The 14485-nt window shown below is 45.1% G+C and overlaps 1 protein-coding gene across 4 annotated transcripts in view; it reads left to right on the forward strand.

Annotated features, from left to right (window-relative positions):
- The window catches only part of Tgfbrap1 (transforming growth factor beta receptor associated protein 1), a 53298-nt gene that overhangs the window by 6311 nt on the left and 32502 nt on the right, over positions 1 to 14485 (forward strand). The window contains exon 1 of one of the 4 annotated variants that reach the window (XM_076557333.1): positions 1553 to 1693. The exons of 1 other annotated variant lie outside the window; for it this stretch is intronic. The gene's annotated coding sequence lies outside the window, so the exon portion shown is untranslated. Of the gene's footprint in view, positions 1 to 1552; positions 1762 to 1881; positions 2378 to 14485 lie in introns of those variants that run through there. 2 more of the 4 variants (XM_016004667.3, XM_076557334.1) reach the window with 2 other exon arrangements.

Here is a 14485-nt window from a genome sequence, read left to right on the forward strand (position 1 = left end):
GAGGACTTGAGTTTGGTTCCCAGCATCCACCTGGTTTACAGCCATCTGTAACTCCAGTACCAGATCTGATGCCTTCTTCCAGCCTCTTTGTGCTCCTGTACTCACATGATGCACATACACACATGCAAGCAAAACACTCATACATACACAGTAAATTTAAAAAATTTATTTGAAAACCATGATACAATATAGTTTTTAAATGGACCCAACAGAAACAACAAAGAATTTAATTAGCTTATGAAGATATCTAAGCATGTTTCATAGTCCAGGTGTTCCCTAAAGGGAGCTGTCATTTGTGATATAGATGAATCAGTAGGTCCCAAGAACAGATATTCCAACGATAGAGCTTGCCATTTAAAAAAATCCTGTGGTGAGCCTTCTCATAAAGAAAATAATTGTTTCTGATTTACCTCTGTTTTGATAGTATGCACCTTCACTTCCGTATCATCTAGAGGGGAATGTGAGAGTTGCTACACAAACTAATCAATGGAACTTATTAATTTCTTTGGTTACAAACACACTGTGTTATTGAATTCTGAGTTCTTGCTCAGCTCCTTACTAGCATGAGATTCAGGACAAGTCATTTACCTCTTTGCCTCAGTAATGGGGGAAAATGGGGAAATTGAAGTTTGTACCTCATAAGGGTACAACAAGGTATAAACCGCTGGACAGCGCTGAACTCAGGGTCTATAATCAGTCAGTAGAGGTCCCCTCAGAAGCTAGTCTTTCTAGGCCCTCATCCCTACGAGCTTCCTTTGAAACAAGACTACAGAATAGTATGTTGCCACGCTTGGGGCTCAGGGTGGCATCTTTCCTGCAAACTCTGGGGACAGGGCCGTGGGGGAGGGGGACCCTAAGCCACCTCAATAGTGGGTTGTCAAGTCAGGGGAAACAGTTGGAGAAACCTGGCTGGTTGGTTGGTTTATTCATTGCTGATAGCACTGATGACTCTGGAGGAGCTTCCTAACCCTTCATCAGGAAACTGGGTTTTGATTCTATACGGAAGAAGGATCCTAGGACTCTTCATCATGGTTTGGCACAAAGGAGTGGCCATTCATTGTTGGACTGCCCCAAAAGAAGTGGGTGGAATCGCCCCGGGACTCCCAGCTAGGAAGGAATAGCTTGCAAATACGCTCCTCCCCTCCGGGACTTGCATTCCATCTGGCCGGACTAGCCGGGGGCCTGGGAACGGTCAGGCCGTGCCCCCAGCTGGCACACTGCGGTCCAGGAGGCATCCCCACTCGCAGGGCGGGCCTGGGCTGTCAGTCCGTCCACCCATCTGTCCAGGAGGCATTTCTCCGAGCCTCCACCTGACCATCGCTGCCGTGTAGAAGCCGGCCATGGAGCGGCAAGCGGAGAAGACGAGGCGGCGCTTCCTCCGCGCTTCCCAGGCGGGCGGCGGAGCCTCTACCCTCCCGGGGGCGGCGGTCGGTCGGGGTCGGCGCCGCCTGCGCACTCGCCCGCCCGCGCGCGCGCTCCCTCGCCCTTGGTCCCGACCGCCGAGCCCTGACGCGGAGCCCCCCAGCGGCGCACGGCGGCCTGGGCACCGGCGAGCGCCCGCCCTCCGCCGGCGCCGGGCGGCGGCCCACGTGACGGGAAGCGGCGGCGGCGGGGCCGGCAGCCCAGGAGCCGCGGCCGGAGCGGGCGGCGGGGCCCCAGGCCGCGGGCGGCGCGGGACGGCTGCGCGGCGCCGGTGAGAAGCGAGGGGCGGCCTGAGGGAGCCGCGGGGGCGCGACCGGCCCTTGGCGAGCGGCCGCGCAGGTGCAGCGGGGCGGGAGCGGGCGGGTGCCAGCATGACTGGGCCAGGTGTGCCTGCTGGGGGCCGGCGTGCAGGCTGGGCGAACCTGGGGTGCTCACCCGCGCGGGGTCACTGTGTACACTGTGATGTGGGGGTGTGTCAGGGGAAGGCAGAGGCAAATACGACAGACCGAGCCCTTGAACTTGGCGTTTCTGGGGGAAGAGAGAGATCAGGACCAGGAAGGACTGTGCCGGTGCGCCTCCACCCTTCGGGTGGAACGGCTGGGGTGCGTGCTGTAATTGAAGTTTCCCGAGCTCTGTGGATTAGGGGTTGAAATTGGGGTTAGTCTCAGGTCTGAATTGAGAGACTGGGAGACTAGGCAGGGGAATGTTGAAAAGGAAAGAGGAGGCCCGTGTTTGATCCCTGGTCCCAGTCTTTACCATGGGTGCACCAGGTCAGGGAGTTGCACCCCGATGGCACTTTACATCGCCTTCTGCCTGACTTCCTGTGCTGCTTGAGGCTGTCCAGTTGCCTCCTGGTCTTGCTTCTGTCAAAGGGTTGTTGGTTGAATCTCGGAGGCTGCTGCTCTGTGGCTACAACTGGGTGCTGAAGTGGAGTTCACGCTGTAGTCTGGAGCAGGTATGATTGATCACGCGTGTGCTTTGGGCAGGGCCTGCTGGGTCAGGAGGCCAGGCAGGCAGCATGGGTGTTAATGTGGTGGCAAGGGAAGACAGGAGAAGAGGTGTGAGAAGGACCCTGCTGCCCTGGAGCTGGCCTGCCTGCCTGCTGCTGACTGGAGAATAAATATGGGCAGGCAGGCAGAGACTGGCTGCTGTGGTGTGTGCTACACTCTCATGCTGGTGGTCATGATTCTTTCTTGGTCAGCAAAGCTGAGGACTCACAGCTCCAGGGTCAGAAAGGAAGGGACATTTGGACAGCTGCTTCCTTTTCTTTTTCCTTTCCTTTCTGCTAACCAAGCAACTGCTACTTGGGTGTAAAATAAAAGGCCACACTTGACCAGAATCCCCAAGAACCTGCCCACAGCGCCTTTCCCCAGGCCCTGGTTCGTCGCACTCCAGGGCCATGATGAGGGTGAGGCTGTGTGGGTTTAAACCCCCGCTCCTGTCACTTCCTAACAGTGACCTTTGGATGCCATTTTCCTCATCAAAACGGGACTAATAGCTGGGTGTGGTGGTACCTGCATTCAGGAGATAGAGCTAGAAAGACAGGGAGTTCAAGACCGTCATCAGCCATCCATGACTAGGGATCACGTTGGAGGCCAGCCTAGGTTACATGAGGCCTTGTCTTATCTCCTCCATTCACCAAGTAGGGCTAATTTCACAAAAGGTGTGTGGATTCTCATAAAGTTTTCATGGGAGGCATCTATCACAAGTCCTGACACTTAACAGAGCTATAGTCAGTGATTGTTCTCCAGTAAAAATGAGAACATAAGGCCATGCTTGCACTCTGAAAACCCATGGTTCTCTGCTCTGAGCAATCGTGGATCCCGTGGAGGCTTCACTGTGGAGTCAGGCTGTGGATTCTGGATTTCAGTTCACTGTACATGCCAAGGTGTGCATTTGCAGCTCATTGGTGAGACTTGGTGAGACCTCGGCCTTGCTTTCCCCTGCCATTCTTCCTCCACTCATATTTGAATGGCAGTTTTTTGACCTTAGAGTTGGGGACAGAGCTGTTTACTCCTGCAGGCTTGCAGGACCGATTCAGCCTTGGCCTCAGCTCTCTAGAGACAGGGTTGGTACTGGCCTGTGCTTCCCACAGCGTCTTCTGGTTGTAAAGCTGACAAAGCCTAGAGCTTGCTGTTTAGAAAGCAGCCCTGGGCCCTGGGGTGGAGCTCAGTGGGTGGACTGCTAGCCGGCATGAAGGAAGCCTTGGGTTCCATCTGTAGCGTCACAGAAAGCCAGGTGCAGTGGAACAAGGCTGCAGTTCCTCCACTTGGGAGGGAAGCAAAAGGGGCTGGAGTTGAAGGTCTTCTTCTTTAGTTACATAGCAAGTTAGAGGGGAGCCTGGGTGACGGAAGTCCTTGTTTAAAAAAAAAAAAATCCTGCCCAAGTGAGTAGGGGCCCGGCACAAATGTAAATGGAAGGTTTTGAAAACAAACAAATAAAAACAATATGGGTATTTTTCTAGACCTGACTTGCAATTAGCATTTCTGTTTTTTTTTACAGTTACTAACAGCCTTTTATGCTAATGTTAAAATTTTGATCCTTTATGAAAAGGAGTCAGTTTCCCTGAATGGGTTCAGCATCTTTTCATGGTCAGGATCCAGTCCTCATTAGAAAGACATTGAAGTCATCATTTGTGGCAGCCGCGTGTTTGGGTTCTGCAGAGTGATCTGGCTCAGATCCTACACCTCATGCCCTCTGTGGCAAACCCGACCTGTTTTACTGTATTAAGAAAAACATGACTGCTAAGCAAATGCAAAACTCAACAACTCAGTCTGGGGCTAGCCCAAATAAGGTTGAGTGTTTCTTGCAAACACCCTTAGATGTCTTCCTGAAGACTTGAGATCAAGATGTTTCTCCATAGTCAAAGTGGCTGTTGTAGAATAAACTAAAATCCAACAAAAATAGTGTATGTAAATAAGTTAACTGCCCGATGTCTCATAGGCACGTGATAATTCTTTGTTGGTGTTGGAAGATTCTGTGGTGAGGATGGTGTTATGTGGTAAATGCCTGAGAGACCCCTGTTATCATCCCATTCCTTTCCATATCCTCTAACCCCTTGCTTCTTCAGTTATAACCATTTATGTAACTCATTTAGGATGTATATGATATATATGTGCCTAGATACACACTAGTCATACATACGTACATACCATCTGTATGGTAAGTGCCTACAGTATATGTGAATATATAGTACATGTATGTGGTGTACAAATATGTGTACACAGTCACCCTTAGTATCTATGGATTTGGGTTCCAGAATTCTCCTTGGATACCAACTCTGTGGGGCTTAAGTATTATAGAATATAAGATGCTGCAGTAGTTGGATATAGCATCTACACGTGCTATCATATGCTTTAAGTCATCTCTAGATGAACATGTTTGGTACAGACACATATAGCAGCTTTGCATGATACACATGATGTGTGCCAGATGCTTTTAATATGGGTTCCATTGAACCCCACATCCATGGGTTCAGATACGCAACCCATGGATAAGGGGACAACATATACTTCCATATTTTTATTGGCATTTGTATTAGCACAGGGAGGAGTAGTTAGACATAGATGCGTGCCAGGGTAATGTCAAGACAAATTAGACCAAAGCTGTCTCCTCCCCTCCGCCCCTTCCTCTTTCTCTCTCAGATCACTGGAACAGGCCAGTTTTCTATGACTGTCTTTTTTTTTTTTTTTTTTGGTACCTAGTTTTTTACTTTCTCTCCTGTACTCGTTTTGATCAAGTGTTGCCTGGTTACAAGCTAATGTATTTGTTGTTGGCTTCCAGCAAATTTCAGTATTGAGTCACCCAACTGCGGTGCTCTTCAGCAAGAACAAATTATTTCAGGTAAACTTACATCCTGGTTTGATGGGAATGTGCCTCAGCAAGGCGGGTGGAGTCTTAGGATTCATCCTTGGGACCCAGAGCAGGGAGGTAAGAACCATGATCTCAGGAATCACTTCAGAACTAGTTACCACAGGACCAGTCACCTTGAAGGATCCAGGCCTCTGGTTGAGAGTTGCTGCTGTGGTCAGGAAGACTTTAGCTCAGAGGAACTGAAGCCAGCATGTTCCTTCAGTCAGTGGAACTGGGAGTATAGGGGGTTAGAAGCCAACAGGGACCAGTCCCTGTGTAGCTGTGCACCATTAAAGACGCCGCGGGACGTCTCAGTTCTCTGTCATTGCCTCTCTACTCAGAGATGTTGGAAGAAAGGAAGCTGGGCTTGCTGGTGCATTCAGGTCATCCCAGCACTCAGAAGACTAAAGCAATAGAAGTCTGTGTTTGAGACTAGCCTGGGCTATAGGACAGATCCTGTCTCAACCAAAGAGAGTCCAGGCATGGTGGTGCACATTTGTAATCCCAGTACTCAAGAGGCCGAGGCAGCAGGATAAGTTTGAGTTAGAGGCCTATGCTTTAGTTAAGATGCCTGGATTGGAGTCTCAGCTCTCCAAATACCAACCATGGTTGATCAAGCCATCTGAACTACCCTGCCCTCTTTTGGCAGCTAGATGACAGTGTTGGGGAAACCTACAGTGGAATCCAAACCCTGTATATAGATGTAGAGACACCAACTCACCCACAATCACAAGGAGGTGGCTAATGGCTGTCCCATATTATTCCTACTGTCATCATTCATGTGGGATAGTTGAGCGCTGAGAACTTGGTCTTTCCAGAGTGTCTGCCCTTTCCCAGCCCAGTCTAAACATCTCCCATGATTGCTGCTCTCAGCTCAGACTCTAGTTCTGACCCTACCAGGTCCGCCTTTAGGCTGTAGAGATGCATCAGTGGTTAAGAGCACTTGCTCTTCCAGACGACTCAGCATCAGCAACACATAAGTGCCTGTAACTCCAGCATTAGGAGATCTGATGCTCTCTTGTAGCCTCTGCATGCACCCACACACACATATACTCACACCGATATTTTTTTTAATTAAAAAAAGTTGATTTCCATCACTCTAGTCCAACCTAAGCCAATCCATGTAAAATAGTTCAAATGAGCAAAAGTCACAGTTTTCCTCTTTTTTGTGGGGGTGGTGGAATTAGGGAGTTAGGGTCATAGTGTGCTGCCTGCCTAGGCTTGTTTTGAACTGTTCACTTTTAGTGTAACTTCATGAACGGAAAATGAACAAACATTTACCATGAAATGGGGAGAAAATAACAAGGCTAATTTTAGGTAGACTATCTTTTAAAAATGTAGATGAATTACTCTCTAGCTTGTGATAGGACGCACCTTCAGTTATAGGGCTGTAATACTTACATCCTGTACTGATGATGATGATGTTCTGTTCCTCATGTAGCTTGCCAGGGGCTCTGCAGAATTTATTTCATTTAAAAGTGTTAGGTAAATATTAAATATTGAGTGTTTGGGTTCTTTGTTTGTTTGACCAGATGCTCAGGACACCAGGCCTGTCTTAAAGGTAGACTTCTTCTCAGTGTCTGTGTTCTGTGCTAGAGCTAGTAGTGCTGTCTGCTAAAGCATCTGTCTTAATAAAAGCCACTCTGTCACAGTACTCTTTCAGTATATTTTTTTCTGAGCAGGAGTTGGTCTAGTTTTATAATATTAAAATCATAAAATATTATGATGTATCTGCAAACTTCTTTCTGCTTCTAGAAAACCGATCTTACAGATGCTTTTATTGCATTTGTTTGTTCTCGTGCTGTGGATTTGCATTTTGTTTGTTTTTATATTGACTTCTCATGTGTGTCAGGACACACGCATGTGTGGAGGTTGGAGAATAACTCGCAGCAATAGGTTCTTTCCTTCCATCACAACGTGGGTTCCGGGATTGAACTCAGGTCATCCAACTCAGTGGCAGGTGCCCTTACTCACTGAGTCGCCTCCCTAGCCTCTCTCCCTAGCCACAGCCCAAGAGGTAAGTGGGTGGCCTTGTGAAACCTGCTGCCTCCGAAGGGGCAGACCCTCACCCAGTGTCGGCATCTGTCTTATTGAACAGTGTCCCACATGCTCATCTTGTCCTTCTAATAATATAAGAGGCACTTATGGTTAATAATTTATGAGATGCCCCCTGAAGATTTCAAATACCTGTAATATTTGAGAAATGGCCCCTAAATATGGATTTAGTATAAACTAAGTACTGCATTGAGATGAACTCAGAAATTGTGAGTAGATTGCTTACATATATGATAAGTATATGCTTCCATGAAATGAAATTTTAAATGAAAACCATGCAAGTTGTGAATTCTAGTAAGTTTACTGAATGGATTCCTTTTAGATTCCCAAGATAAAACTAGTGTGGGAAAGTAAATAACTTACAGATAAATACGTATCTTAAAAATGAATGCGTAAACTGGTAAGGAAGTGGATGGTTACCCCTACGACATCATGCCACTACTGCGCCAATCAGAGCACAGTATATTCATGTGTGGAAAGGTCATAATGGGGACTGGGGAGGTGGCTCAGTGGGGCAAAGCACCTGCCACACAAGCCTGAGGATCTGAGGTCAAGGCTGCAGAATCCACAGAAAGCCAGGCATGGTAGTGTTTGTCTGTAATGCCAGTACACCTATGACAACATGGGAATTCATAGGTCAGCTAGCTTAAGAGGTGCCTTCGAGGTGCAAGGTAAAGACCAACATCTGAGGTTGTCCTCTCATCTCCACATGCATGTCTTGGCATGAACATACCTGTACTCATACATGAATGTGCACACGTGTGAGTTACACACACATTCCCACAGATACACACAAAGATTTAAAAAAAGAGCTGGGCGGTGGTGGCCCACGCCTTTAATCCCAGCAGAAGCAGGCGGATCTCTGTGAGTTTGAGGCCAGCCTGGTCTACAGAGCGAGTTCCAGGAAAGGCGCAAAGCTACACAGAGAAACCCTGTCTTGGAAAACCAAAAAAAAAAAAAAAAAAGATTTAAAAAAAGAAACAAAATGTGAAAATGAAACCCATTATATGTAATTAATATGTACTAATAAAAAGCTTTAAAAATTAATGTTTAATAACATATAGAAAAATACTTTTAATCTGTAAGGATACAGCAAATAGTGACAGCAACATTCAGTTTAGGAAACTGGACACTTTTGATGTTTTAGAAATCTGTCATTCGCCCACCCATTCCCCTGCTCATCACCTGTAGATTGATTTCCTTTCATGAGACTCCTCATGAATGGATTCACTCTTGTGCGTAGCTGTAGGTCATTTTTTTTTTTTTTTTCCGTTGTACAGTTCTCTATCCTGTGGAGGAAAGCCAGGCTGTTTCCAGTTTTCCCTCATCTCAGACATGGTCAATGCTCCTCCCTTGTCCTTGTCTTTGTGAACATAAAATAAATTCCGTGGAGGAATCATCAGTTTACTCAGCCATGTCAAGGGCTTCACAGAAAATGCTAGGACAGTTTCAGCATTTTCAGCATTTTCAGGAATCTTCCACAGGCAATGTAGTTTCCATTGTGTCCTGTTCTTATATTCACATGCAGTCACCGTCTGTTTTGTTAAATGCATGGACATAAACTAAAACCACTTGCAGTGGTAACCTGAAGCTTTGTGTCTATTGCTGCATCTTACTTCCCTTTTCAGGGAAAAACCTGCGAGTAGTCTGCTTGTGCTGGTGTTTTACTAGTTTCCCATGACATCCACGGACCTTTGGTCAAATATATTGTTTTTTCAGGCAGTCTCCCCGTGTAGGTTAGGGTGGCCTTGAACTCCCAAGTCTTCCTGCCTCCCCACCATATGTACTAGGATTCCAGGTGTGCCTGGGGAAGTGCACATGCCATACAGGTTAATGAATTTTGACAAGTGTGGGAGTTTGAATGAGAATGGCCTCCATAGACTCATAGACTTAGTTAGTGGAACTGTTTGGGATGGATTAAGGGGTGTATTATTGGAGGTAGGCTTTGGGGTTTTAAAAGCCCATGCCATTTCCAGTTAGTGCTCTTTCCTGCACTGCTCTCTGTCTATCTATCCCTCCCTCCTGGGGGGGGGGCGTTCCTCCCCTTCCCCTCCCTCCCTCCCTCCCTCCCTCCCTCCCTCCCTCCTTCCTTCCCTCCCTCCCTCCTTCCTTCCCTCCCTCCCTTCCTCCCTCATGCTTTGCTCCTCACAATCACAGTCATGGACTCTAACTCTCTGAAACTATAAACCTTAAATAAACTCTTCTATAAGTTGCCCTGGTCATGGTGTTTGGCCACAGCAATAGAACATAACTGAGACAGTGAATCTCCACACTTTCACAACAGACCCCTTCATCAAGGTACAGACTCATCCTGTGCCCCAAAGAGTTCCTTTGGTCATTTTGCCATTGACATCCTTGAGTTTAATCAACATACATCTGTGCTGTCTACTGTGATATTCATATAAGTGGAAATTTACAGTATGTACAGTTTTATTATTCTATTTATGTTTTGTGTTTACATGTGTGAGGGCACACATATGCCTAGACACCATATATGTAGAGGTCAGAAGATAACTTGCAGGAATTGTGTCTCTCCTTCCACCATGAAGGACCTGAAGCATGGCATTTAATGTCTTTACCTACTGAGCCATCTCATCAGCCCCATACAGTGTTTTTGACATTCGTCCAAGTATTGTTTTCATCCGTTCATAACTAGTATTCTAGAGTTATGAATACTTTACAAATGGCTAGGCTGGGAGAAAAGCTCAGTAAGTGCTTAGGTTGAATGCAGTCCCTTATGATTCTAAAACTCAGCTGTTTTAAGTTTTCAGACTATTAAGAATAAGTCTGCTATAGGTATCTTGTGTAACTATATAGAAACATTAAGAATGTGGTGGTGGGTGCTGGTGACACACGCCTTTAATCACAGCATTCAAGAGTCAGAGGCAGGTGGATCTCCAAGTTCAAGGCCAGCCTGGTCTACAGAGTGAGATTCAGGACAGCCAGGCCTACGCAGAGAAACTCTGTCTTGGGAGGAAAAGAAAAAAAAAAGAAAGAAAAAGAAAAAGAATGGCCAAGCAAGGTGGTCCATGCCAGTAATTCCAGCCCTCCAAAGGTGAAGGTAGCATGATCAGGCTTTCCAGGTCATCCCCAGTTACACAGTGAATTTCAGAACCTGTCTAAAAAAACAAACAAAATAAAATGAATGGGTAGCCAGATAATGTTTTAGCTTTGGTAAAAAGAAAAATCACCAACTAGAATCTTCAAAGGGACTAAACCAAAACCTGAGATTTGAATTTGATCTAAGTCCCCATTGACACTTGGCATCGATCTTTGCCTTCTTGTTTGTTTCCTTCTGTTTAGATCGTACTAGATTCTGATCCCAGGCCTTTATAAGTCAAACTTTTTTTTTTTTTTTTTTTTAAGACAGAGTCTCATTTTATATATATAGCCTTGGTTGGCCTGGAATTTGTAGTTAGTCGTTTTTTATTCTTTGCTCTTTGGCTCTTCTGGGGGCCTGCCACACAGCTCCCAAATAATCTCACACAGAGACATTTTCTTACTTATAAATGGCTAGCCTTAACTTGGCTTGTTTCTAGCCAGCTTTTCTTAACTTAAATTATCTCATCTACCTTATGCCTCTGGGCTTTTACCGTTCTCTATTTCTGTATACCTTTACTTCTTACTCTGTGGCTTGCTGTGTAGCTGGGTGGCCCCTGGAGTCCTCCTCTCCTTTCTTTTGTACCTTGATCTCGATCTCTTCCCAGATTTCTCGTATTTATTCTCTCTGCCTGCCAACCCCACCTATCCTTTCTCCTACCTTGCTATTGGCCGTTCAGCTCTTTATTAGATCAATCAAGTGTTTTAGACAAAGTAACACAGCTTCACAGAGTTAAACAAATGCAGCATAAAAGAATGCAATACATCTTTGCATCATTAAGACAAATATGAAACATCTTAAAATAATATTCCACAACAGGAACTTGTTCTGTAGACCAGGCTGGCCTTGAACTCAGAGATCCACCTGCCTCTGCTCTCCAAGTGCTGAAATTGGAGGCATGTGTATTGGTGGAAGTATTGAGTCAACTCCACATAGTGACAAAATAAAGGGAGGTTTATTTTGTGGGTAACTTACAAGTAAAGGGATAGGTTACAGGATCCGGGAGAGGTCTAACACAGTCCAACAGTGTTTTCTGGAGAACTCTGCTTGGTCTACATCCAGCATCCAGGATCCAGGAACCAAGAGAGCTGCACATCCAGATCTCGGGTCTTAAGGGCTCCTGTCTCGGCCCCGCCTCATAGGCGTGACAGTTACCGGAAGCCTCAATGGGGGTCGTACTTCCAGGTCAAAGCTGGAACAGCTACCCACTGCACATGTGCACCATGATCAGCTTGGTGTCAGTCATCTTACTGGTAGCTATTCTCGTAGGTATGAAGTCAGCTCATGCAATTTAACCTACGTTTTCCTGGTATCTAATAATGGTGACAGTCTCTTCATGTTCTTTTTGGTCATCGATGTACCTTGTTTTGTGAAGTGTCCTCTTGAATTTTTTACTCATGTGGAAAATTAGTGTTTCTTATTTTGACTGTTGGCTTGTGGGAGTTTTATATCTTCTTGTGTGATTTGGCAGGTGTATGAACTACAGTTTTTCCTCCCAGTATGGGGCTTGACCTGCTTGTTTATATAAACCCTTTGTGTTTTTCTCTCCCTCGCTCCCTTCCATTCTTTTCTTTACTTTTTTGAGATAGATATTTTGTGGAGCTTGTCTCTGGCTCTTAGATACAAGTGGTCCTTCAGCCTTAGCCTGGCCAAGTAGACAGAACTACATTCAGTCATTCAGTACCAGGCTAGCCTTATGTCTTAGTTACCCACTGTCGTTTGATAGCAGTTTCTGAACTCTATTAGGTCCTGTTATTTCATGCTACAGTTTCAAGGTTGTTTGGACAATTCAAGGTCCTTGGATTTCCATGTAGAATTTAAAACTAGTTTGTCAGTTTCTGCACAAAAACAAAAACAAAAACAAAAAAAAAACTGCTGAGTTTATAATTTAGGTCTTCCTTAAAGTATAGGAATAAGATTTTGTTCAGAGATTTTTTTTGGGGGAGGGGGGGGCAAGGTTTCTCTGCATAGGTCTGGCTGTCCTGGAACTTGCTCTGTAGAGCAGGCTGGCCTCGAACTCACAGAGATCCGCCTGGCTCTGCCTCCTGAGTGCTGGGATTAAAGGCATGTGCCACCACTGCCGGGCTTATTTAGAGATCTTGTACATCTTTGTTAGGTGATTTTTTTCCCCTATATACTGAATACATTTTAAGATTCAAGTTTATAACTGTTATATAAGTGTAGAATGCAGATGACCTTGATATAGTTTTAATTAACAGCTTCTAAACTTTAACTAAGTCTAAGAGAATCTTTATATACCTCCATGTAGACATTTGAGTATTAGTAGTCTTATGTTTTTTATTTCAGTTTTTTATAACTTGTGTATTATTTGTTGATTTGGGTTTCTGTGGTGGTATTGTGTTCCCCAAAATATTGTACATGCTAATAAACTTATGTGGGGTCAGAGAACAGAACAGCCACAATATTAAACATAGAGGATAGGCAGTGGTAGCACATGCCTTTAATCCTAGCATTCCAGAGGCAGAAATCCCTCTGGATCTCTGTGAGTTCAAGGCCACATTGGAAACAGCCAGGCATGGTGACACATGCCTTTAATCCCAAGAAGTGAGCCTTTAATCCCAGGGAGTGATGGCAGATAGCAGAAAGGTATATAAGGCATGAAGACCAGGAACTAGAAGCCTTTGATTGGTTAAGCTTTTAGGCTTTGAGCAGCACAGTTCAGCTGAGACCCATTCTGGATGAGGACTCAGAGGATTCCAGTCTGAGGAAACAGGATCAGCTGAGGAATTGGCGAGGTGATGGAAGCTGTGGCTTGTTCTGTCTCTCTGATCTTCCAGCGTTCACCCCAATACCTGCCCCAAGTTTGTTTTTATTAATAAGTCCTTTAAGATTGGTGCTACAGGTTTCTAGTTTCATCCTGACAAACTCCCAGTGCAACTTAGAATAGACACAGTTCGTCAGCATGCAAGGAATGCTGTAACAAACTGGGTGCCTTAGGTACTAAAAGTGTACGTTTCACAGCTCCGGAGGGGCAAAACTGAGATCGAGGGTGACAGGGCCAGTTCCTCTGAGAGCTGGAGAAGCCATGCAATTCCTCTTCTGGTACCTTCCAGCATTCATTAGATTATAGATTCTGGTCTCCCCCTCCCTTATTAATATCTTTCCTCTGTGTGTATATGTCTGCAGCCTGATTCCTCTATTATAGAACGTCGTCATCTTGGGTTAGGGCTTGACCTAAAGATTTCGTGTTAACCCGGTCATCTGTAACATCTTGTGTTACAGAAGGTGCAGTTCACAGGCTCTGGGGCTTAGGCCTTTAGCATTTTGAATAGGACTCCATTCATCCCACTACAGATGGTACTAACAGACATCTTTGTCTTCTTTTAAAGGAAATAGTTGTAAATTTTTGCTGTTGAGGCCTAGAGAGATGGCTCAGTGTTAAGAGCATATACTGCTCTTACAGAGGGCCTGAGTTTTGTTCCTAACACCTATGTCTGTAACTCCAGCTCAAGAGGGGATCCTATGTCCCCTGGCCTCCTCTGTGAGTACTTGCACAAATACATACAATTAGCAAAATGCATCTTTTAAAAATCTTGCTAGTGGGGACTTGTTTGTTTTAGGTAGTAGGATGATATACTGCCAACTTTTGATATGGATGAATGTTGAATTAAGATTTTTATGCAACTATGAAAATAATGACATTTTTCTTTTTTAGTTTGTAAATGTGGAAAATTAAACCAACAGATTTTAACTTTGTGGACTTTCTTGTAAACATGCTGCCAATATAGTATTTCAATATAACCACATTTTTTAATTTTAGTTTATGTTGATTGGTTGACACAGCTGCTAAGGGACATGTTTATTTGTAAGAGTTACCTAATTTTCTGTTTTGAGAAAAACACTAATGGGCTTTACTATCAGAAACGTGCTTTATATTGGCTTTATAAAGGAGGATGTGAACCCTCTATTTTGTAATTCTCAGGAAAATTTATTATGCAGAACTACTATTATGTGATTCTCAAATGTTTAACAGAATTTACATAGAGAACCCTGGGCTTGCTTTGGGGAACACAGTGTCCATGAAGTCAGGGCATA

This window comes from Peromyscus maniculatus, chromosome 21 (assembly GCF_049852395.1).
Source record: "Peromyscus maniculatus bairdii isolate BWxNUB_F1_BW_parent chromosome 21, HU_Pman_BW_mat_3.1, whole genome shotgun sequence".
NCBI lineage: Eukaryota > Metazoa > Chordata > Mammalia > Rodentia > Cricetidae > Peromyscus > Peromyscus maniculatus.